Source organism: Protopterus annectens, chromosome 5.part1 (assembly GCF_019279795.1).
Source record: "Protopterus annectens isolate FY-2018-M chromosome 5.part1, PAN1.0, whole genome shotgun sequence".
NCBI lineage: Eukaryota > Metazoa > Chordata > Ceratodontiformes > Protopteridae > Protopterus > Protopterus annectens.
The window spans coordinates 746,133,585-746,159,184 of NC_056736.1; the positions used below are offsets into that span (position 1 = coordinate 746,133,585).

The following is a 25,600-nucleotide window of genomic DNA, read 5'->3' on the forward strand; positions in this document are numbered from 1 at the left end:
CCTGCCTTTGCTTGTTGTTCACCTTCCCCTCTCCCCCTCCAACACAATTATATCTCAATCCTCACAAAGACTAACCCTCTAATCTTCTCTGCCTGCTTGAAACACATGAACTGGAACCCTCTGAAAACACTGTTACTTAAACACTTCTTTCATTAACCTACTAAACAGCTTTGCTCCTCCAAGGACTAAAAGGGTTAAAACCAAAACTGCCCCCTGGCTCTCCAAAGACACCATAACCCTCATGTATGTCTGAGATAAATTGTGGAAATGCTACCAAAAATATAGAATGTCTAACTCCCTAGCTGAATACAAACAACTCCGCAATAAAGTTAAAAAAACAAATAGCTATCGACCGAAAATTCTACTACTCCAAACTCCAAAACAATCACAGATCTAATCCCAAAAGGTTTTGGAGCAGTATCTCTGCCATCCTCAGCCCCGGCCAAAATGACACTCTTGTTTTAAAACTTTACTTCATTCCTACCTCTCTAACTGGGAATGTTCCTACACTCACCCTTCCTAACCTCTACCTAACTCCACTCAAGCTTTCTTTCACAAATGAAAGCGAACACTGTTATGCTCCTTACCACCTTCTTACAGTTTTTCTTACAATACTAACCCCTATTATGTCTTATATAGTAAAGGCATTTGCATAGCTCGAACTGCAGAATGCTTTGTTAGCGGATGTATTCACAAAATGCCTTGTTATAGCATACACTACAAATTGCTTTTTATTACAGGCATTTGCATAGCTCGAACTGCAGAATGCTTTGTTAGCGGATGTATTCACAAAATGCCTTGTTATAGCATACACCACAAATTGCTTTTTATTATAGGCGTTTGCATAGCTCGAACTGCAGAATGCTTTGTTAGCAGATGTAGTCACAAAATGCCTTGTTATGGCATACACCACAAATTGCTTTTTATTATAGGCGTTTGCATAGCTCGAACTGCAGAATGCTTTGTTAGCGGATGTATTCACAAAATGCCTTGTTATAGCATACACCACAAACTGCTTTTTATTATAGGCGTTTGCATAGCTCGAACTGCAGAATGCTTTGTTAGCGGATGTATTCACAAAATGCCTTGTTATAGCATACACCACAAATTGCTTTTTATTATAGGCGTTTGCATAGCTTGAACTGCAGAATGCTTTGTTAGCGGATGTATTCACAAAATGCCTTGTCATAGCATACACCACAAACTGCTTTTTATTATAGGCGTTTGCATAGCTCAAACTGCAGAATGCTTTGTTAGCGGATGTATTCACAAAATGCCTTGTCATAGCATACACCACAAACTGCTTTTTATTATTATTATTTCTGTTTCAATCTATTTCTGTTACTTCAATTACATAATACTTTTGTTAGCTTTTAATAGTTTTTAAATATTGTAATATTGTTTCTGGAGCTTTTCTCCCTGGGCCTCCATTGAAAAAGGGCTCATTTCAGCCCAATGGACTTTCCCGGTTAACAAACTTCAAATAAATAAATAAATAACACTAAGGACCCCAACAAAGGAGAAGCACAACCCTCCCTGACTGGTCGTCTCGTGACTAAGATATGAGCTTACACGATGGGGGCACGTGGGAGAAAGTTTGAACCAGACAGAAAGAGAGAACACAGATCTATCATTATGGTGAATACATAACTTTTGTATCTGCTGTTGTCTTCTCTGCCTGGGTTCAACCTGTGGAACAAAGTTTCAAGATGTGTAAAATCCTAGGAAGGTCCTATCAAAGCATGTTGCACAATATGGTGGAACCAAAGGAGGCCCTAGACCTCAAAGGAATATCCAATTTCTAGTAGGACACAAACATGTGAGGACGTACCCAAGAAGAAGCAGTACAAACATCATCCAAAGCAGATCTGGAAAAAAAATCTGTAGAAGTAGCCATAGCTCTAATAGAATGACTTTTGGATTCTGAAGCAAGGCTTTCCCTTTCAAACTATACCCCCCCCCCCCCAAAAAAAAAAAAAAAAAAAAACCACAATCAGACAGCCACTTGGACAGTATAATAAGGTCTTCCATGACAACTTCAAGCCAACAGTAGCTGAAGGCTCAAATGGAGGTGCAACAAGCACTTTAAGCATAAAAGGTAAGTCCTATGGCAGAAGACAGACCCAGACCAGAGGACACAACAAAAAGGTTCTCTTGAGTAAGGCCTTTGAAATTTTTACAGCAATGGTATATTATCTCTGCCAATGTGAAAATTGGAAATAGCTGACAACTGTACCTTAATAATAGAATAACCAGATCCTAAGTGAAACAAGTCAGCAAGAAAGTCCAGAATCACCTCCAAAGGGCTACAGAAAGGGTCCAAACCTCTAGAGTTAGCCCAAAAGCACATTAAACCATTAAACTGTGCATCCCAAGGTTGGGCAGATCCAAGCTCAGTGAGTGAGACATCAGTTCCAGAATGGGATCTAGGACCCACAGAGGGTACCTTTGAAGAGGCCAAAGAAATCGGAACCACATCTGACAAGGCCAAAACGGAGCAATGAGGATCAGAGTTGCTCTACAACAGGCAGCCTTCTGGACAAACTTTATTATCAGTGGGGTCAGAGGATGCGCATACAGGAGAGCTGGGGGCCAAGCATACAGAAGAGCATCCCAGGGTGACTATGCTTGAAGAGGAACTAACGCATAATATCCATTGCACTTGGTGTTGAAAGAGAAGCAAATAGGTTGCAACATGGAGTACTGCCATGCCGATAAAACTGACTTGCAGCCCTCAGATTCAGGGACCACATGTGCAAGGAAAAAATGTTCTGCTAAGAGTGTCTACCAAAATGGTAGATTTCCCCAGGAAATGTATTGTTGAGAAATTGTCCACTGCCAAACCCTTATGGCCTCCTAACGAAGTGGGTAAGAACAGTTTTTTTTTCCTGTTTGTTCAGATACTAGATAACAGACAAATTGTCAGTCTGGACAGAGATGACATCCTTGGGGGACAGTCCTAAAAGGCCTGCAACACAAGGAGGACTGCTCTCTTTGCCAACACAGTGATGTGAAGATTGGCCTCAGTCATGGACCAGATCTCTTGGACAGTCCTCCCTTCAAGATGCCCTCCCCCCAGAAAAGGTTCACCTGTAGTGACTGTGCCCAACAGGGCAGGAAAAACAAACAGTCAACCAGTGGACACATGGGGAGACCACGACCACCATCTGATTTGATCAAACAAGTTTGTCAGTATGAAAGAAAACTCCATGAAATGAGTTAAGACCACTGCACTGGAAGAGTCCACTGCAGAGCCCTCATATGTTATCTGACTAGGGAAACTACACAGGCAGCGGTCTCCATGTGCCCTAAGGCAGCAGTGTCCATGTGTCTCCATGCGCCCTAAGGCAGCGGTGTCCATGTGTCTCCATGCGCCCTAAGGCAGCGGTCTCCATGTGTCTCCATGTGCCGTAAGGCAGCGGTCTCCATGTGTGCCCTAACAGCTTGAGAAAAAGCACTGGCACAGGCTTTCTGTAAATCAGCAGGGAGGTGCCCTGACAATGAAGAGTAGATAGTGGACGGTGATCCTCAAGGAAGGGCACAGCTGGAGTGAGTGAAGTATCCTTGGCCCTGGCTAATGATGCTATTACTGAGGCAGTTAGGAGCCAATTGTCTAATTAAGGGAAGACCTGCAGCCCCTGCAGCCTGACCCAGGCTGCTATGACTGCCATGTACTTGGTAAACACCCAGGGGCAGTGGTAAGATAAAAAGGGCAGGGCTCTGAACTGATAATGACTGGTTCCCCAGTCGGAAGTGCAGAAGCTTCCTGGAATGCCTTGATATCATTATATGATGGTAGGTGTTCTTCAGGTAGATCACACACATCCAGTCGTCCTTCCTCACCTGAAGCAGAGTGGACTGCACCATGACCATCTGGAATTTGGTCTGTTTGAAAAAATGATTTCACTTGCTCAAATCCAAAACTGGCTTGAAGTTGTCCTCCTTCTTTGGAACTAAAAAGAACCTTGAATAGACCCTGGATCAGTGTTGGTCTGGTGGACCTCTTGGATGACTCAATTTACTAGCAGTTTCTAAATTTCAGTGGCTGCATCCCTTCTCTGATCAGATGGCACATCTGTAAGATGACTGGTATTTACCTTCAAATCATGTAACTTCTGGATAGAACTCTTACACCTATGCATCTGAGGTGACATCCTCCTCCTGAGTTTCTGGGTGTGAAGCCAAACAACTCCCAACTGTCTCCAGAGTTGGACATTTGGGCAACCCTTCAGAAATGCTGAAAGAGTCTCCCGAAGAAAGCTCCATGAAAGCCCAGGTTCTGTAGGCCACCACTGCCGTGTGGGCGGCACCCACTCTGATTACCCCCCCCACCACCACCACCACAGGGAAACTTTTTGAAGGAACTTTCTGAAAAAGCTGCTACACTTTTCTGAAGAGACATATTCTCCTTTTCTGGTTCAGACAGATCATCTGTTGAGTGGTAGCAAAATATACTCCAACAGGAGAAAATATCTTTCTGTCCTGCTGCTCCAGTTCAAAATGTCTTTAACCGTAGGACCACAAAGTGAACAGCCATCATAAAGTACAGTTGTATACACTTACCATAAATGTAGATGTTTGAGTGTATTCCCTGTTGCAGTCATCACATTTGGGTTATCCCTGCCAGGGTAGCCCTCGGCCGGTCTGAATACCAGAGGCTTAATATTTCTGTGTTGGTTGCTGTTGCTTCAGGACTGATGTCAGGTCATCAGTACTATAAAGTAAGGCAGCCAACACCATTACATCAGTTTTTCTTGCCCTGTCAGAAGCCCCCAAGTGGGAGCCAGGTTCTGATGGAAGAACCCCATCAGAAGTAAATACCAAAATATCCCTTGTAAGGAAAGAGAAGAAAGAAGAGGGGACTGGAGGGAGGGAAACTAGGACTGCAACAGTGAATACACTTGAACATCTACATTTATGGCATGTGTACACAACTGTACTATGTTCTTTGTGTTTCACTGTTGCAGTCATCACATTTTGGTTGATTCCCAAAGCTGAGGAAAAGGGTGGAGGCAGTCAAAGAGACTAACGGCTGGCTAGGATGCCCTGCAAGACTGCAGAGGCAAACCCTGCCCTGGATTTGGAGAAGATAGGCAGGTGGTATTGTTTGGTAAAAGTGTGAACAGATGTTCAGGTGGCAGCCTCCAGGATGTCCCTGGTGGGGACTCCTCAGTGGAAAGCTGCAGAGGAGGAGGCTGCTTTGGTGGAGTGAGTCCTGTCCCCCTTAGGGGGAGGCTTTCCATGTTACTTGCAGCAGAAATGGATGCAGTGTGCTATCCATTTGGAAATGGTTTGTTTGGAGATGGCTTTGAACTCTGCCCCTGCAGCAAAGCTAACCAGCAATTGATCAGACTTTCTGAAGGATTTTATCCTGTCTGTATAGAATCTGAGTTGTCTGTGCACATCTAGAGTTCAGGATTCTTTCCCCCTTATTATGTGGGTTAGGGAAAAAGGTGGGCAAATGAATAGATTGGTTGAGAGCCACACTGGACATCACTTTGGGCAAGACAGATGGGTTAGTCCTGAGGGAAACCCTGTCAGCATGGAAAATGATGAAGGCCTCCACAGCCATGAGTGCTTCTAGCTCGGAGACCGTTCTGGCTGAAATGACGGCCAAAAGGAAAGGTGTCTTCCAGGAGAGAAATTTTAGCTCTGCTAAAGATGCTGGTTCGAAGGGGGACAGGGTGAGCTTTTCCAACACAAAGTTAAGGTCTCAAGCTGGGGTTGGTGCTCTTCTGGGTCGCCTCAAGTTGTTAGCCCCTCTTAGGAATTGTTTGATCAGAGGGTGTGAGAAAAGGGGCTGTTCAGTGGGAAATGAGCAGAGATAGACATATGAATTTTAACAGAGGAAAAATAGAGACCACTGTGTAGCAGGTCAGCTAAGTAATCCAGGATGAGAGGGAGGGAGGGAGGGCTGTGCTGTATTGGCTCACTTAGCCTGAATCCAGTTGCAGAACCTTTGCCGTTTGTCAGCATAAGACTTTCTAGCCCTTGGGCGTCTGGCCTCACGTATAACATCTAGAACCTGTTTACTGAGGTTGGCAGACTGATCGGTGGTTAGGGAATAAGCCAAGCTGCCAAATTGAGGGTCCGCAATTGGGGATGCATGAATTCTCCTTCCCTCCGGGTCAGAAGGGTTGGGGTCTGAGTAAGATGCCATGGTGGCAGTGGGGACAGGCTTCGCAGCAGTGGGTACCAGCGCTGGTGAGGCCAGTCTGGAGCAGTAAGAATTGTCCTTGGTTTTTCCTCCCTTATTTTGTTGGTGTGGGAGGCAAAGAAGTCGACCTTCGGGGTGACCCATTTCTGAGTTATTAGGGTGAAGGTTCTTTTGTCTAGCTGCTACTCATGTTGGTCCAGAAGATTTCTGCTTAAGTGGTCTGCCAGAGAGTTTACTGAACCTGGCAGGAATTGTGCTAACAGGTGAAGTTGCATGGCAGAGGCTGTGTGCCAAAGGGTCATGGCCAGCCTGCATAGAGGGTAGGAGTGAGTCCCTCCCAGCTTGTTGGTATACCACATCACAGTGGTGTTGTCTGTTTTGATCAGGAGAGCATCTGGGGAGAGAAGGGGCTTGAAAGATATCAAGGCGTGCTGGACAGCTATCATCTCTTTTTGGTTGATGTGCAGATGGATTTGCTGTGAGGTCCAGGTGTGCAACCCAGGCATAGTCTGATGAGTCTGTGGTGAGAAAGGTAATCCCTTGTTGTGGGAGCATGCTGCTGCCCACCAAAGAAAATCTTTTCTGAGGCAAGGTATCATGGGTATAAGTTTCCAGGTCTTGAGAGTGCTTGACACCAAAGGCTTTTTAGGTACCACTGTAGTTTCCTCATATGCAGTCTGGCATATGGAATGAGTAGAATGCAGGAGGCCATGAACCCCCAGAGCTTGCAGGATTTTCCTTGTGGATAACTGGGGTCTGTTGGCTAGCTGAGAGAAATAGGCTGTCAGGTAAGTTTGCTTCTCTGGTGTAAGGAATGCCATCTGAGATGCTGTGTCCAGGCTTGCTCCCAGGAATAGAATTCTTTGGGTGGGTACTTGTTTGGATTTCTTTTTGCTGACTGTTCACCCTAGGGAGGTCAGTAGGGACTTTACAAAGGCCAGGTGCTCAAGCAGCTTTTCCTGTCTGCCTGAATTAGGCAGTCGTCTAAGTATGGGTAAATGTAGATATTCCTTTGTCTGCAAAAGGCAATGGCCGGAGCCAGACATTTTGGGAAAACTCTGGGAGTCATAGATAAGCCAAAGGAAAGTGCAGAGAATTGAAAGTGCAGAGATCCTGCCCTGAAATGTAGGCATTTCCTGCATGGTTCCCTGATAGGAATGTGGAGGTAGGCCTCTTTTAGGTCTAGGGTGGCTAGCCAAGCATCCTTGGAGATCATGAGTAGCAGCTGCTGGAGGGTGAGCATTTTGAATTTTTGTATCACCAGAAAGGTGTTTAGAATGGATAGATCGAAGATGGGGGCCCATGTGCCCTCTTTTCTGGGTACCAGAAAATGTCTGGAGTAGAAACCTTGGCCTTTCTGTTCTGCAGGAACGTGCTCTATTGCCCTCATAGAGAGCAGGGAAAGGACTTGCTTTTGCGTCTCTGCCCACTGGTTTGGAGGTAGATCTGGGAACCTTTTTGGAGTTGGAAGGGTGCAAAAATAGTTTTTTTTCCCTGGGACACTACATTCAGGACCCAGCAGTCGTTGGGAATGGTGGCCCAAGGTGCTTGCGTGAAAGGAAAGTTTTCCTCCTAGGGGTACGTGAAGGTGGGCACAGGGAGGGGTGGGGGAGGAGAGCCATTGTGAGTTCTTACTATGAGGGGGTGGCTTAAAACTCCCTGTTTTTGAAGTGGAGGAAGCCCACTGTTTAGATCTCTGCATTCCCTGTGGCTGCTGTCATGGGGGTCTGCTTCCACGGGGTCTTGGCTGAAATGACTTGGTGAGAGCAGGAAATGACCAGTGCTTGGACTGGCAATGCCTGCTGAACCTGGGTGGCTGGACTGTAAGAAATCTTTAACTGCCTGCAGAGATTTAGCTTTTTCTTCCATCTTTTTAAGACCTCTTCTGACTCAGTGCCAAATAAGTTGTCTTTGTGTAAGGGTGAATCCAACAATTTAGATTTAACATGGTCTGGCAATGGCTGTTCCTTAAGCCATGCATGGCTTTTAAGGACAGAACCGGTGACTGCTGCCCTGCAAGAAGCTTCTAGGGCATCAAAACCACAGTGCAAGGTGTGTTTAGTTATTTGACTTGCAGAATGCATTAATTCTTGTAACTCTTTAGATTCTGCACAAGCAGGAAAGGAAGACACTTTGAGGAGTTCCAGGGTATGTTGCTGAAATTTCAGCATATGGAACTGGCAATTTAGTGCTCTGATAGCAAGAGTAGCAGAGGTGTACACTTTTTTACCCAATCTGTCTAGTGCTCGGGAATGCCTATCTGAGAGGGGTGGGATTCTAAGCAGAGGTTGCTTTAATTCCTTTAGGTCCTTGAAAAATTACCTCAGGGTCAGCAGTAGGATTTTTAAAAAGAAATTTGTGCGAGTCAGAGACTCTGTAATACCTGTCTGGTTTTCTGGGTGTCAGGAGTCCAACTGGATTCCAGAAAAACATCCTCCACACCATCTAGGACTGGGGGGATGGCCAGGAGTCTGTGCTGTGGAAGATCTAAAAATTCCCCGAGTCTCTTTTTAGACTGAGGGTAGTGCTGACATTCCCACTGAAAATGCTCTCTTAAGGTATGAAGGGTTCCCCCAAAGGAACAGTCCTAGGGGGGAGAGGCTGAAGGAATGGAGTCCTTTGCATCAGAATCCTCATAAGCAAAGAGGGGTTGCATGTCTTCGTATTCAGATGCATCAGAATCATCAGACTCCTGTTCAGATAAAACTACTGGGGACAGATCTCTTTTTCTTTTGGAAGGGGTAGCTTGGCTTCCCCTAATCAGCATGATAAGATCTTCTGTCATTTTAAGCTTTTGAGACTGAGGCAAGGAAGCAGGCATCTGAGATTGGGTCATTGTTTTTTTGGGTGTGGTTCATACCCTGGGCCTTAGAAACTCGGTAGCTTTCGAAAGAACGGTAGACGTGAAAGTCGTTGGTTTGTGTTGAGAGTCGGTAGTGTGAAGTAGTTCCTCAGAAGCTAGTGCCTGCTCAGTGGCTCCGGACCCATCCAAGGGAGAGAGAACAGCAGGATCTTTAGTCAAAGAACAGTTTTGTGTCATACCGGACTCCGAAAGGGTCTCGGTAGTGGCCTGCGAATTCACAGAAGTGGGCATCAGGAGCTGCGAAAGCGCCTCACTAAGGACTGGGGAACTGACGACTAGCTTAACGGAAGCATTGTCGGTAGGTTTGGACCTGTGCGGTCTGTCTCTTTATCTTTACGCTTTTTCAGAAGATCTGCTGTCAGATGGCTTACCAAAACCATATCGGAATTTGAGGACTGTAAGCGAAAATATCTAGCTACAATAAGGGCTCGACGACGTATAGTTCTGGCATTGAACAAAGCACAAAAGTGACAGCGGGGGACATCGTGGTCTGGGCCTAAGCAAGTGACACAGTAAGAATGAAAGTCTCGGTGTGGTATTTGCTTTCCACTGGTGAAACAGTTGTTAACTTTTTCTGACATTGGTTAGTGCAAGAAAAAAAGGATCCTCAACTGGGTACTTAGCTTTAGAAGATTTCAACTTCAATTCGGAAGACGAAACTCAGGTAGTGGCCGATCGGTACTCGTGTGAACTGCTTCTGCTTTGGGCTCCGTGGCAAGAAAGACTGATGTAATGGCATCGGCTGCCTTAATTTATACTACTGATTACCTGATGTCAGTCATGAAGCGACAGCAACCGACTCAGAAATACTAAGCCTCTGGTATTCAGGCCGGCCGAGGGCTACCCTGGCAGAGATAACCCAAATGTGGTGACTGCAACAGTAAAACACGAAGAACATCAGGCATTAATAAAGGATGTCTTGAAGCGGTCCTCAAAATTACACAACTACATCAGAGTGTGGTAACTCACAGCAAAGCTGGTACCAGTGGCTCGAGACAGCTCATCAGCCATGTTAGAAAGCAGATGCATGGACACGTTAGCAATAGATTAAAAGGTGGACAAATGAGACTCCAGAATCTTTTGAGACCCTGGATTCTGCTGTGTCTTGCCTACCCTTGACACTTCCAATACAATGTTCCACTGAAGTCTTGCCGAGTGAGTGAGATAGTTTAACTCTCTCAGTGAAAACACAGCTGAGGCATCGGAGCACTTCCCTACCAGTTCCAGTGCTTGAGACTTCCTACTCGGGGGATGAACAAAATATCTCTTCCTAGATGTCTTTCTTAATGGTCACTGCCACCACAACATCATCAATGGCAGGACCCTTACTCCAGTGTTGTCAGTGCTTGGGAGGGGCCAGAATCTTGTCTGGTTTCTTCAGAACTGGTTCCACCATATCAAGCTCCTTCCATGCCCTCCATACCCCTGGGTTAATAAGTGCATCCAGAGGGGAACCACCCAGGATGTGAAGGAACACCTCAAAGGCTTCCAAACATACCAACTCCTCTAGAGACAGGGCTTTGGCAGGCCAACCCCCGCACTACAGAAGCAGTTCCAAAAGATCATCAAATGAAGAGTTCTCATGGGAAGGATTTATGGACCCTTCTTCTTCATCGAGATGAGTATACTCAATGAGGGATTCCTCCAGAGAATCCAGGTGCTTCCTCTTGCCTGAAATCTCCTTCCTTGGAGAATCCAAGAGAAGGGGAGCAGAAGAAGCAGGGGGTGCCCTGAGGGGAGGGTAGATTGGAAACCCACCTGGAGTTGGCTGTCCCAGAGCAGACTGATGTGAGTCACAAGCACAGACATTGAAGTGAGAGGGATACTGCTTGCAGCCGACCATTCCACTCTGTCATGGGAGAACATCCTCTCTATGACATCAAAGGGAGAGGCTGAAGCTGGGTCCCAGAGCCTGCACATCTAGGATACTGAGATCCCAGCAGCAGAGATGACTTTGAAACCTGAAGCATCAAACCCAGCCTGGAAACCCCTGTCTGAACATGTCAGCCTTGAGGTCTTCTTGGCACTGAAACTGCTGGAGTCGAGGAATCCAAGGCCGGGGTAGGAGCAAAAACTGGCCAAGATGTTGTATCTGACCATAGGTAGCTCTGATAACCTGGGAATTGTACAGCCCAAGGTAGGAAACCAGCTTGATGGAATTGGAGCCTTAGTATGAGGACCCTAGCTGATGGATTCAGTCCTAACTGCATCTAGGCTTGTAAGAAGGACATCAGCTGATCAAAGTCAGGAGGGTATTAAACTCTTGAACGAACAGGACGACCAAGCTGAAGTCACCAATAGAGGCTTTGAGGTTCACCAGTTAGTTGACGGCTCTGAGGACTGGATCTGAACCAGAGGTGCTCAGATCCAGGGTGGAGAAGGAGACGACTCCAGCAAAGATCTCTTGGTGTGGAGGGGGAGAACAATGAAAAGGTTCTGCCCAAAGGAGCTCCATTCCACTGGAAAACACTCATGACATTTGGGATAAAGGAAGGAGCCTTCCATGCAGTAGGAGCAGAGAGATCAGGTCCAAGTTGTCGGACCCAATGACACTGCTAAAGCCATTGCAGGAGCTGAAGATCTTGGGATCTTAGGATCCAACAGACAGGAAGAAGATGGAAACTATCATTTTTGGTCCCTTTTTGAAGGTTTGGGGTCCTTAGATCCCTCCTTACAATCCTGATCAACTTTATTGAGTTTACCAGAAGGAGTGGAAGAGGAAGAAGAGTTACAGTCTGGCAACAGACCCTTGAGGACCAACTTGGCCCTCCTCTCATTTACAGCACAGGTGCCAAAACTCTCACAGATAGCATACTGCAAATCAAAGTGAGCAGTCGAAACACAATAAGCACACCACTCATGTACGCCTTGAGAAGGGATCATGAGGCTGCACACCTCACATTTCTTAAAATCCTTTGCCATAACAATCTACACCAACTATCTAAACTATTAAACTACGAAACTATTAAAGAACAACTCTGCAAATCACACACACACACACACACACACACACACACACACACACACACACACACACACACACACACACACACACACACACACACACACAATCCCATTAACAGAAAAAGAAAAATGACAAATCCCAATGCACGCAAGGCCCACAAATTAATACCACATTGCCTAAATCTAACAAGTAACCACACACTACCTAACTACTACTAAGAAAATTAAACCATAAAACCTATACTAACAACTAATCACACTGGGGTAGAGGAAAGGGGATTAAGCTAAAGCTCTCACTAAAGTACATACCTCATGGAGCTCAAAAGACCAAGCTACTGTCCAGGAAGGAGACAAAAGGGATTTGAAGTAATCCTAGATGAGCAAAATATTCTGGGTACAAGAGGCAGAGCCTGGGGGCTAAAGTCTTTAAAGAATATGGCTATTCTTAGATCAGAGTTGGATCTGAAAAAAACACAAGTTGAACCCAGAAGGAAATACATCAGAAGTATTATAAGGTGTCCTAAATTATTAACCTTGTCTGACATCGGTCTGAGGCAAGAAAAGTTTCCCCAACGGGGTACTTAGCTTTATAGAAGACTTCAGCTGAAATTCTTTTCGAAAAACTCAGGAGCTGGCCGACCGGCACTTGCGAACTGCTTCTGCTTCAGGCACCGCATGGCAAGAAAGACTGAAGAAAATGGCGTCAGCTGCCTCTTTTATACCCCTGCCGCACTGACGTCAGGGAAGAAGCGATGACAACCGATGCCGGACCAAGGCTTTGGAATTCAGGCCGACTGCGGGACCGCCTGACGGCAGGATAACCCAAGTGTGATGACTGCAGCAGCATAGCACGATGAACATCGTCAGGTATAAAGGGAGGCGGCCAATGCCATTTCCTCAGTTTTTCTTGCCTTAACTGTCAGGAGCCCCCAAAAGAAAGCCAAACCAGGAAGAAAATACCCAGGAACAAAGCCATCCAAAAAATAACATAAGTAGTCTGTGCTTTAGGAAAAAAAGGGGGAATGGAGGGTGGTAAACCAGGACTGCAACAGTGAATACACTTGAACATCTACATTTATGATAAGTGTACACAAGTGTACTATGTTCTTTGTGTTTCACTGTTGCAGTCCTAACATATGGGTTGATTCCCAAAGCCTAGGAAGAGAACAAAAGGGTGGAGGAAGAATCAGATTAAGGATTGGTAAGGAGGCCTTGCAAAACTGCAGAGGCAAAACCAGCCCTAGACTTAGAAAACAAAGATAGGTTGTAATGCTTTGTGAAAGTATGGACAGAAGACCAAGTGGCTGCTTCTAGAATGTCCTTAATAGGCACACCTCTCAAAAAAGTTGCAGAGGTAGAGGCTGCTCTAGTAGAATGGGTCCTAATACCCTGGGGGGGAACCTTTGCATGCTGCAGGTAACAAAAATGAATACAATGGGAAATCCATTTGGAGATGGTTTGTTTGGAAGTAGCTTTACCCTGAGCTCCAGGAGCAAAACTAACCAACAACTGCTGAGACTTCCGAAAGGGTTTAGTCCTATTTAAGTAAAATCTCAACTGTCTGTGCATATCAAAAGAGTGCAGAATCCTCTCTCCTTTATTCTGGGGGTTATTGAAGAATGTAGGCAGATGAATAGGTTATTGAAGAATGTAGGCAGATGAATAGACTGGTTAAGTGTCACACTGGAAACCACCTTAGGCATAAAGGAAAGATTAGTTCTCAGAGAAACTCAGTCTGTATGAAAAATAATGACAGGTTCTACTGCCATTAAGGCTTGCAACTCCGAAACCCTTCTGGCAGAAGTAATAGCAAAAAGAAAGGCGGTCTTCCAGGAAAGGCACTTAAGTCTGCAGAGGCAGCAGGTTCAAAGGGAGGCAGAGTAAGCTTTTCCAGGACAAAATTAAGATCCCAAGCAGGAAGGAGTAGGAGCTCTTCCAGGAGGTCTAAGATTACTAGCTCCCCTCAGGAACTGCTTCATCAAGGGGTGAGAAAAAAATAGGTTGCTCAAAAGAACAATGACCAGAAATTGCAAAAGCATGAATCTTAATTGAAGAAAAGGAAAGTCCACCATTAAGCAAACCAACCTGCTAGATAATCAAGAATGAGAGAAAGAGAAGGTTGAGAAGACTCTTCTCCTTTAGCCAGCATCCAAGAGCAAAATCTCTTCCATTTATCTGCGTAGGATTTCCTGGTGCTAGGCCTCCTGGCCTCATGAAGAACTTCAACCACCTGTTGTGAAAGGTTTAAAGTATTAACCAGGCAGTTAAATGCAGAGTTTGAAGATGAGGATGAAGAAACTTTCCCCCTCCCTGAACCAACAGATCTGGTACCAGGGGACGACGCCAAGGCTGAGCTTGGGAAAGGCTGTGAAGAAGGGGATACCAATGTTGCCTGGGCCAGTCTGGTGCTATAAGAATAGCCTTGGCTTTTTCGTCCCTTATTTTAGCAGCACTCTGGGAAGAAGGGGCAGAGGGGGGAAGGCATAAATTGAGAGTTGTGTCCAAGGGAAGGACAAAACGTCCACTCTCCATGCTTTGTTGTGAAATTCCCTGTTGCAGAAGGTTGGAAGGAGAAGACTGGTGTGAGAGGAGAAAAGATCCACCTGAGGAGTGATGTGATGGAAAATTATCTTGTTCAGTTGCCACTCGTGAGGATCCAGAACACGTCTGCTCAATTGATCCGCCAAGGAGTTTAACGTTCCTGGAAGATACTGGGTTATGAGATGTAAGCCCATGGAAGCTCCTAAGGACCATAGTCTCATGCTTTGTCTCACAAGGGGTAAGAGCGAATCCCCCCGATTGTTGATGTACCACATGACTGTGGTGTTGTCTGTCCTGATCAAAAGAGTCCCAGGGTACAGTAGGTCTTTGAAAGCCAGTAAGGTCTGCTGCACTGTCATCAATTCTTTTAAGTTTATGTGTGGATGAATGTGTTGAGTGCTCCAAGTCCCTTGTATGCCCCTGCCTTCCAAATGTGCCCCCCATGCATAATCTGAGGTGTCTGTGGTGAGAGTCTGGCTGGCAGGTGGTGGGCGGAAACGCAGACCCTTGTTCTGAGAACAGGCTGTTGCCCACCAGAGAAACTCCATTTATAGACAGGGAATAAGGGGAAGAATCAAAGTCCAAGTCCTGTGTGTGGACACAAAGGTTTGTACACAGGGAATAAGAGGAAGAATCAAGTCCAAGTCCTGTGTGTGTGGACACAAAGGTTTGTACACAGGGAATAAGAGGAAGAATCAAGTCCAAGTCCTGTGTGTGTGTGGACACAAAGGTTTGTACACAGGGAATAAGAGGAAGAATCAAGTCCAAGTCCTGTGTGTGTGGACACAAAGGTTTGTACACAGGGAATAAGAGGAAGAATCAAGTCCAAGTCCTGTGTGTGTGTGGACACAAAGGTTTGTACACAGGAATAAGAGGAAGAATCAAGTCCAAGTCCTGTGTGTGTGGACACAAAGGTTTGTACACAGGAATAAGGGAAGAATCAAGTCCAAGTCCTGTGTGTGTGGACACAAAGGTTTGTACACAGGGAATAAGAGGAAGAATCAAGTCCAAGTCCTGTGTGTGTGTGGACACAAAGGTTTGTACACAGGGAATAAGAGGAAGAATCAAGTCCAAGTCCTGTGTGTGTGGACACAAAGGTTTGTACACAGGGAATAAGAGGAAGAATCAAGTCCAAGTCCTGTGTGTGTGTGGACACAAAGGTTTGTACACAGGGAATAAGAGGAAGAATCAAGTCCAAGTCCTGTGTGTGTGGACACAAAGGTTTGTACACAGGGAATACGAGGAAGAATCAAGTCCAAGTCCTGCGTGTGTGGACACAAAGGTTTGTACACACGGAATAAGAGGAAGAATCAAGTCCAAGTCCTGTGTGTGTGGACACAAAGGTTTGTACACAGGGAATAAGTGGAAGAATCAAGTCCAAGTCCTGTGTGTGTGGACACAAAGGTTTGTACACAGGGAATAAGAGGAAGAATCAAGTCCAAGTCCTGTGTGTGTGGACACAAAGGTTTGTACACAGAGAATAAGAGGAAGAATCAAGTCCAAGTCCTGTGTGTGTGGACACAAAGGTTTGTACACACGGAATAAGAGGAAGAATCAAGTCCAAGTCCTGTGTGTGTGGACACAAAGGTTTGTACACAGGGAATAAGAGGAAGAATCAAGTCCAAGTCCTGTGTGTGTGGACACAAATGTTTGTAGACAGGGAATAAGAGGAAGAATCAAGTCCAAGTCCTGTGTGTGTGTGGACACAAAGGTTTGTACACACGGAATAAGAGGAAGAATCAAGTCCAAGTCCTGTGTGTGTGGACACAAAGGTTTGTACACAGGGAATGAGAGGAAGAATCAAGTCCAAGTCCTGTGTGTGGACACAAAGGTTTGTACACCGGGAATAAGGGGAAGAATCAAGTCCAAGTCCTGTGTGTGGACACAAAGGTTTGTACACAGGGAATAAGAGGAAGAATCAAGTCCAAGTCCTGTGTGTGTGGACACAAAGGTTTGTACACAGGGAATAAGAGGAAGAATCAAGTCCAAGTCCTGTGTGTGTGGACACAAAGGTTTGTACACACGGAATAAGAGGAAGAATCAAGTCCAAGTCCTGTGTGTGGACACAAAGGTTTGTACACAGGGAATAAGAGGAAGAATCAAGTCCAAGTCCTGCGTGTGTGGACACAAAGGTTTGTACACAGGGAATAAGAGGAAGAATCAAGTCCAAGTCCTGTGTGTGGACACAAAGGTTTGTACACCGGGAATAAGGGGAAGAATCAAGTCCAAGTCCTGTGTGTGTGGACACAAAGGTTCTTGAGGTACCACTGAAGTTCTCATATGCAGCCTTGCATATGGGATCATCAGGATACATGAAGACATGAACCCCAGTGCTTGCAGGAATTGCCTTGCAGAGAGCAGGATCATGCTTGCCAAGTTCTTAAAATAAGCCAACAGATCTTGCTGTTTGTCTTGAGGGAGAAATACCATTTGGGTGGCTGTATTCAGACTCACTCCCAGGAAAACAATCTCCCTTGTAGGAACCAACTTTGACTTCTTCTCGTTGAGAGTGTAACCCAAAGAAGTGAGAATGTTCTTCACAAAGTCCAAATCCTTTTTTAGCTGTTCTGGGGAGTGTGCTTTAATGAGACAGTCATCCAGATAAGGATAAATTTGAATGTTCTTCTGTCTGCAAAAAGCAATAGCTGGTGCCAGGCACTTTGTGAAAACTCTGGGAGCAGTAGATAAGCCAAAAGGCAGCACAGAGAATTGGAAGTGTAGCTCCCCAGCCCTGAAATGAAGGAAATGCCTGCAACTTTCCCTTATTGGGACATGCAGATAAGCCTATTTGAGATCCAGTTACCAGCCATGAATCCTTGCCCAACACTGGTAGTAACTGTTGAAGAGTGAGCATCTTGAATTTGGGAATCACCAGAAAAGTGTTTAGAATAGACATATCCAGAATAGGGCGTCAGGTGCCCCCTTTTTTGGGTACCAGGAAAAGTCTTGAGTAAAAACCTAGGCCTGCCTGATTTGCAGGAACTGGCTCTATAGCCCCTGGGTAACCTTGTAGAACAGGGAAGATGTGAAAATAAAACTTGTAACCTTGGTTTACAATGTTGAGTACCCATTTGTCGTCTGTGATGATTGACCATACCCCTGCAAACCTGGCTAACCTTCTCCCCAAAGAAAACCCTGGGCTCGCAGAGGTAGGCACAAAAAGGCCGGAGTCATTGAGAATGCTTGCTTTGGGAAGCTGTCTTAGAACTCCCTGATTTAGCAGCAGAAGGATGCCATTGTTTAGTCCTTTGACTGGCAGAAGCCTGCCCTCTGGAAGATCTGAAACCCCTAGGCCTAGAGCGACCCTGCTTCCCAGGAACAGGGAAAGACCAGTTCTTGGAAGGATAATGCCTACTAAACAGAGGAGGCTGAACCTGAAGGAAATCTTTTACAGCTTGCATAGATTTCGCCTTATCCCCCAACTTTTTCAGTACCTCCTCAGCCTGGTTATCAAAAAGGTTGTCTTTGTGCAAAGGAACATCCAGCAATCTAGATTTTACAGGTTCAGAAAGAGGTTGTTCCCCAAGCCAAGCATGCCTTCTAATAACAGAACCAGTGACTGCTGCTCTGCAGGAAGCATCCAAGGTGTCAAAACCACAATCAAGAGAATGCTTATTAACCAGAGTGGCAGAATTTAGTAAATCTTGTAATTCTTTGTTCTCTGACATGGAAGGAATATCCCCAAGCTTAGCCTTAATAGCCTCCAAAGTATGCTGCTGATACTTAAGCACATGAAAAAGACAATTCACAGATCTAATGGCAAGAGTTGCAGAGGTATAGACTTTTTTACCCCACCTGTCCAAGGCCCAGGACTCCTTATCAGAAGGTACAGGGTTTTTAGCAATAATAGCCTTAACACCCTTGGGACCTTGAGAAATAATCTCAGGATCAGCAGTAGGATTTTGAAAAAGAAATTGATGAGAATCAGGAACCCTATAATACCTATCAGGTTTTCTGGGGGCAGGAGGAACACAATTAGGAGCTAAAACATTTTCCATGAAAATACCATCCACAACTTCCAAAACAGGAGGTACAGCCAGAGGCTTATGCTGTGGCAAATCTAAAAATTTCCTGATTCTTTTCTTAGACTGTGGAAAATCCTGACATTCCCATTTAAAATGCTCCCTAAGGATATTCAAAGTATCCCCAAAGGAAAAATCTTCTGGAGGGGAGGCAGAAGGGATACAGTCCTCAGCATCAGAACCCTCAAAGCTAGAAAAAAGTTGAGAATTTCCTTCCTCAACAGCAGAAATACTGGAAACTTCAGAATCTGATTCAGACAAAACATCAGGAGATAATTCCCTAGCCCTCTTGGAAGGGGGAGATGACCGCCCTTAATGAGGGTAAGAAGATCACCAGCCATTACCAACTGGGACTGAGGCACAGGAGAGGAAGCTGACGCCCGCTTGTGGGTAGATTTGCGGCTGAAAGGTTTACTAGAAATCCGGAGGGACTCGGAAGGCCTAGCAACTGCAGAAGTCAGAGCTAAGGTAGTTGGTCTGGCTCTGGTCTCATGTCGAAGAGAAGAGGCATCAGTAGCTGATGCCTGCATAGCGGCTCCGGACCCATCTGAGGCGGCGACAGGCGGAGGGTCTGAAGACAAGATAGCAGCCTATGGCATGGAGGACTTGGTAAAGGTCTCAGCAGAGGCCTGTGGCTGAAATTCTGTGGACTGTAGGAGCTGCAAAAGCACCTAACTAGCTACCGCTGGGCCGACGACCAATTTCACTGGCACGTTGTCAGCAGCTTTAACCCTAGGCCTGTTGCGGTCCTTGTCCTTGCATTTCCTAGGTATATCCGAAATTGGGAGAACAGAAGACGCCATACCAATGAACTTAGGCCTGACTCCGAAATGCTTATATAAAATCTTAGCTCTCCAGCGTATGGTACGCGGTTTGAAGGAAGCACAGAGATCACAGTTAGTGACGTCATGCTCAAGGTTCAAACAAGTTATACAACAGGAATGAAATTCACGGTGCGGAATCTGTTTTCCATAGGCAAGACAGTTATTAACTTTATCTGACATTCGTTAAAGCAAGAAAAGAAGATCCCCAACGGGGTACTTATCTGAAGGCGTCTTCAACTTGGTAGTCAGAATGTAGAAAGAAGGTAAACGGCTGACCGGCACTAGTGCAAACTGCATCTGCTTTGGGCTCTGTGGCAAGAAAGACTGAGGAAATGGCATCGGCCACCTCCCTTTATACCTGACGTTCTGACATCAGTTTACAACCGACAGCAGCCGATGTCATATACCAAGGACTCTGGTATTCGGGCCGGCTGAGGGCTACCAGGAGCCGGATAAAGTACAGTTGTGTACCTACCATAAATGTAGATGTTCGAGTGTATTCTCTGTTGCAGTCATTACACTTGGGTTACCTGCTGGTAGGCTACCCGCAGTCGGCCCGAGTTCCAAAGTCTTGGTCCGGCGTTGGTTGATGTCGCTTCTTCCCTGACGTCAGAGTGCAAGGGGTATAAAAGATGCAACCAACGCCATTTTCTTCAGTTTTTCTTGCCCCAGATGTCAGGTGCCCCCAAATAGGAAGGCTGTAAAAAAATATGCCAAAAAGCATGCATGTACTAAAATAAACAATTCCTTCATCTACCAGCAAATACACCACATAGGTTGTATAGAGTTAAGAAGTATAGAAAAGTCCCAGCAATGAAAAGGGGGATGGTGGGAGGGTAACCTGGACTGCAACAGTGAACACACTCGAACATCTACATTTATGGTAGGTACACAACTGTACAATGTTCATTGTGTTTCACTGTTGCAGTCATTACACTTGGGTTGAATCCCAAAGCTGAGGTTGGGTGGCTGGTCCTAAAAAGGATTAGGAGAGGCTACCAGGCCCTGCAGGATTGCAGTGGCAAAGCCTGCTCTGGATTTAGTGTAGAGAGGTAAGTGGTAGTGCTTTGTGAAGGTGTGCACTGAACTCCAGGTTGCAGCTTCTAAAATGTCTTTGGTCAGTACTCCTCTGAGAAAAGCTGCTGAAGTGGCTGCTGCTCTTGTTGAATGTGGCCTAATGCCCTTAGGCACTGGCTTGCCATGTTGTGCATAGCAGAAGCGAATGCAGTGTCCTATCCATTTTGAAATTGTCTGCTTTGAGATAGGCTTTCCTTGTGATCCTGCAGCATAAGCTACAAACAGCTGCTCAGTTTTTCTGAAAGCTTTTGTTTTGTCCAAGTAGAATCGTAGCTGCCTGTGTATGTCCAAAGTGTGCAGAAGCCTCTCCCCAGTATTCTGGGGATTTGGATAGAAAGTTGGCAAATGAATAGTTTGGTTAAGAGCCACACTGGAAACCACCTTTGGCATAAACGTTGGGTTTGTCCTTAGAGAGACCCTGTCCTGATGAAAAATGATGAAAGGTTCCACTGCCATTAATACCTGTAACTCTGAGACTCTTCTTGCTGAAGTTATTGCTAGGAGCAGAGCAGTTTTCCATGATAAGAATTCTATATCAGCTGTGCTGGCTGGCTCAAAAGGAGGCAGTGTGAGTTTTTCTAAAACAAAATTGAGATCCGAAGTAGGTATTGGTGCTCTCCTTGGGGGTCTTATGTTTCTTGCCCCTCTAAGGTACTGCCTTAGTAGTGGATGCGAAAAAAATAGGAGGTTCCATATTGTAATGAGCTGAAATGGCAGAGGCATGGATCTTAATAGATGAAAAGGAAAGGCCTTTGTCCAACATCTCAGTTAGGTATTGCAAAATCTGAGGTATATTTGAAACAAGTGGTTCGAGTCCTTGGGCCTGGTTCCAAGCACAGAATCTCTTCCATTTTTCTGCATAGGATTTCCTAGTGCTGGGCCTCCTGACTTCTAAGATGACATCCATAACAGCTTTAGAGAGAGGTGTGGTTTGAGTGACTATATTATCTGCCATGCAGCCAGATTTAAGGTACTGAGTCGACTGCAGCATCTGGTTGTTCTGTTGAGTCAGGAGATGAGGAATTTGAGGTAAAGACCAGGCTGGGCCTTGAGACAAGCTCTTTAGGATTGGGTACCAGTGCTGGCGTGGCCAGCCTGGGGCAATCAGGATCATTTTTGGCTTCTCTTGTCTGACTTTTAGGAGTACCTTGGGAAGAAGAGGCAGTGGAGGGAAGGCATAAACTGTCAGGGTTCCCCAGCTGAATGAAAGAGCATCCACTTTCCATGCTTGTGAGTGAAAAGTCCTTGTGCAGAATTTCTGTAGTTGGCAGTTGTGAGGGGAGGCAAAAAGATCTATGTCTGGGCGTCCCCATTTCCTTGTTATCATGCTGAAGACCATGATATTTCTGCTTAGCTCATCTGCCAGTGTATTTTTCTTTCCTTGCAGGAATTGTGCCTGCAGATGTACTTGATATGTCAGTGCCGTGTTCCACAAAGTCATGGCTTGCCTGCAGAGGTGGTAGGAATGTGTGCCCTCTTGTTTGTTTATGTACCACATAACTGTGGTGTTGTCCGTCTTTAGCAGTAGTTGTCCTGGATGTAGGAGATCCTTGAAGGCTGTCAGGGCATTCTGTACAGCTAGCATCTCTTTTTGATTGATGTGAAGATGCATTTGTTCCTTGGGCCACGTGCCCTGAATACATTTTCCTTTCATGTGCACCCCCCCAGGCATAATCCAATGCATCCATTGTAATTGTCTGCCTGGCTGTGGGCAAGGTGAAGGGCTGTTCCTTGTTGAGGTGACAGGCCCGGGACCACCACAGAAACTCCTGTTGTAGACAGGGAATTATAGTTATTACTATTTCCAGGCTGTGGCAATGTTGAGTCCAAACACTTTTTAGATACCATTGTAGTTTCCTCATATGCAGTCTTGCATATGGAATTAGTAGAATGCAGGATGCCATGAAACCCAGGGCCTGCAGAATTTTTCTTGCAGGGAGCTGGGTCTTTGTTGCCATCATTTGAAAGTAATGAGTCAGTTGCCTTTGTTTGTCTCTCTCTGTCTGCAAAATGCAATTACTAGTGTCAGGCATTTTGTGAAGACCCTGGGCACAGTAGATAAGCCAGAGGGCAGTGCAGAGAATTGGTAATGCATTGAGCCAGCTATGAAACTGAGGTATCTTCTGCAAGATTGTCTGATTGGGACATGCAGGTATGCCTCCTTGAGGTCCAAAGTTACTAGCCAAGCCTTCTTGCCCAGCATGGGTAGAAGTTGCTGTAGTGTTAACATTTTGAATTTTGGAACATCCAGGAAAGTATTTAGGATTGACAAGTCCAGTATTGGTCTCCAGGCTTTGTCCTTTCTGGGTACCAGGAAAATCCTTGTCCTTGCTGTGGTACTCTTTGAATAGCTCCCATGTCCATGAGAGCAGCAATTTCCTTTTGTGCCTCTGCCCATTGCTTTTGTGGCAGGTTTGGCATACCTTTTGATTTTGGAAGGGTGTGAAAGTGGAACCTGTAGCCTTGAGTAACTATATTCAATACCCATTTGTCCTGGGTAATTATGTGACAATTTTGTGTAAAAAGTGCTAGCTTTCCCCCTAGGAGTGATGCCAAAAGGTAAGTGCTTGGCCTTTGTAGAGGGAAGTCATTGGGACTGTTTTCTGTAAGGTTGTGATTGTCTTCTCCTCCTTTGGGGGCAGAAGCACCCCATTGTTTAGATCTGTAGGAGCCTTGTGGCTGAGATCTGCCTCTTGGGCATCTGTATCTGCCTCTTTGTGGCCTATCTGACACCTGAAAGGACCAATTTTTTGAAGGCCAGTTTCTACTAAACCTAGGTGGTTGAACCTGTAAGAAATCCTTTACTGTCTGCCTATTTTTTGCTTTATCCTCCATTTTCTTTAACACTTCTTCTGCCTTAACACCAAACAAAGTATCATGCTGTAGTGGAGCATCCAATAAATTTACTTTCAACCAAGCATGCCTTTGAATGACAGAGCCTGTAACTGCGGCTCTACAAGAAGCCTATAATGAATCAAAACCACATTGCAAAGTATGCTTTCCCACTTGTTCAGCTGCATGCAATTATTCCTGCATTTCCTTATTGTCAGGATTTTCTGAGTTTGTAAGCATTTTCTGTTTTAACAAAGACATAAGGTACTGTTGGTATTTAAGCATGTGAAACTGGCAGTTTTAGGCCCTTACAGCTAAAGTAGCAGAAGTGTAGACTTTTTTCTCCCATCTATCCAGTACTCTAGAATCCCTATCAGAGGGGACAGGGTTTTTTGCAGTGGAAGCCTTAACCCCTTTGGGACCCTGAGAAATTGTTTCTGGGTCAGCAGCAGGGTTTTTATAAAGAAATATATGAGAGCCAGGGACTCTCAGGAGGGGGATGGGATCCCCTGATCAAAGTAATTAGGTCTTCGGCCATTTTAAGCATCTGTTTCTTTGGCATGGATGACTGTCCAGGCAAATGCTGTACTTGTTTCCTTGGGCCATTTTAAGCATCTGTTTCTTTAGCATGGATGACTGTTCTGGAGAATGCTGCACTTGTTTCCTTGGGCCATTTTAAGCATCTGTTTCTTTGGCGTGGATGCCTGTTCTGGAGAATGCTGTACTTGTTTCCTTGGGCCATTTTAAGCATCTGTTTCTTTGGCATGGATGACTGTTCTGGAGAATGCTGTACTTGTTTCCTTGGGCCATTTTAAGCATCTGTTTCTTTGGCATGGATGCCTGTTCTGGAGAATGCTGTACTTGTTTCCTTGGGCCATTTTAAGCATCTGTTTCTTTGGCATGGATGCCTGTTCTGGAGAATGCTGTACTTGTTTCCTTGGGCCATTTTAAGCATCTGTTTCTTTGGCATGGATGCCTGTTCTGGAGAATGCTGTACTTGTTTCCTTGGGCCATTTTAAGCATCTGTTTCTTTGGCATGGATGCCTGTTCTGGAGAATGCTGTACTTGTTTCCTTGGGCCATTTTAAGCATCTGTTTCTTTGGCATGGATGACTGTTCAGGAGAATGCTGCACTTGTTTCCTTGGGCCATTTTAAGTACCTGTTTCTTTGGCATGGATGACTGTTCTGGAGAATGCTGTACTTGTTTCCTTGGGCCATTTTAAGCATCTGTTTCTTTGGCATGGATGACTGTCCAGGAGAATGCTGTACTTGTTTCCTTGGGCCATTTTAAGCATCTGTTTCTTTGGCGTGGCTGACTGTTCTGGAGAATGCTGCACTTGTTTCCTTGGGCCATTTTAAGCATCTGTTTCTTTGGCATGGATGACTGTTCTGGAGAATGCTGCGCTTGTTTCCTTGGGCCATTTTAAGCATCTGTTTCTTTGGCATGGATGACTGTTCTGGAGAATGCTGTACTTGTTTCCTTGGGCCATTTTAAGCATCTGTTTCTTTGGTATGGATGCCTGTTCTGGAGAATGCTGTACTTGTTTCCTTGGGCCATTTTAAGCATCTGTTTCTTTGGCATGGATGCCTGTTCAGGAGAATGCTGTACTTGTTTCCTTGGGCCATTTTAAGCATCTGTTTCTTAGGCATGGATGCCTGTTCTGGAGAATGCTGTACTTGTTTCCTTGGGCCATTTTAAGCATCTGTTTCTTTGGCATGGATGACTGTTCTGGAGAATGCTGTACTTGTTTCCTTGGGCCATTTTAAGCATCTGTTTCTTTGGTATGGATGCCTGTTCTGGAGAATGCTGTACGTGTTTCCTTGGGCCATTTTAAGCATCTGTTTATTTGGCATGGATGCCTGTTATGGAGAATGCTGTACTTGTTTCCTTGGGCCATTTTAAGCATCTGTTTCTTTGGCATGGATGACTGTCCAGGCGAATGCTGTACTTGTTTCCTTGGGCCATTTTAAGCATCTGTTTCTTTGGCATGGATGACTGTTCTGGAGAATGCTGTACTTGTTTCCTTGGGCCATTTTAAGCATCTGTTTCTTTGGCATGGATGACTGTTCTGGAGAATGCTGTACTTGTTTCCTTGGGCCATTTTAAGCATCTGTTTCTTAGGCATGGATGCCTGTTCAGGAGAATGCTGCACTTGTTTCCTTGGGCCATTTTAAGCATCTGTTTCTTAGGCATGGATGACTGTGAAGGAGAATGCTGTACTTGTTTCCTTCGGCCATTTTAAGCATCTGTTTCTTTGGCATGGATGACTGTCCAGGAGAATGCTGTACTTGTTTCCTTGGGCCATTTTAAACATCTGTT

General features: G+C 45.3%; 1 protein-coding gene across 1 annotated transcript in view; it reads right to left on the bottom strand.

Moving 5' to 3' along the window:
* C2CD3 (C2 domain containing 3 centriole elongation regulator) overlaps positions 1 to 25,600 on the bottom strand; it is a 2,415,762-nt gene that overhangs the window by 139,797 nt on the left and 2,250,365 nt on the right. The window lies entirely within an intron of this gene.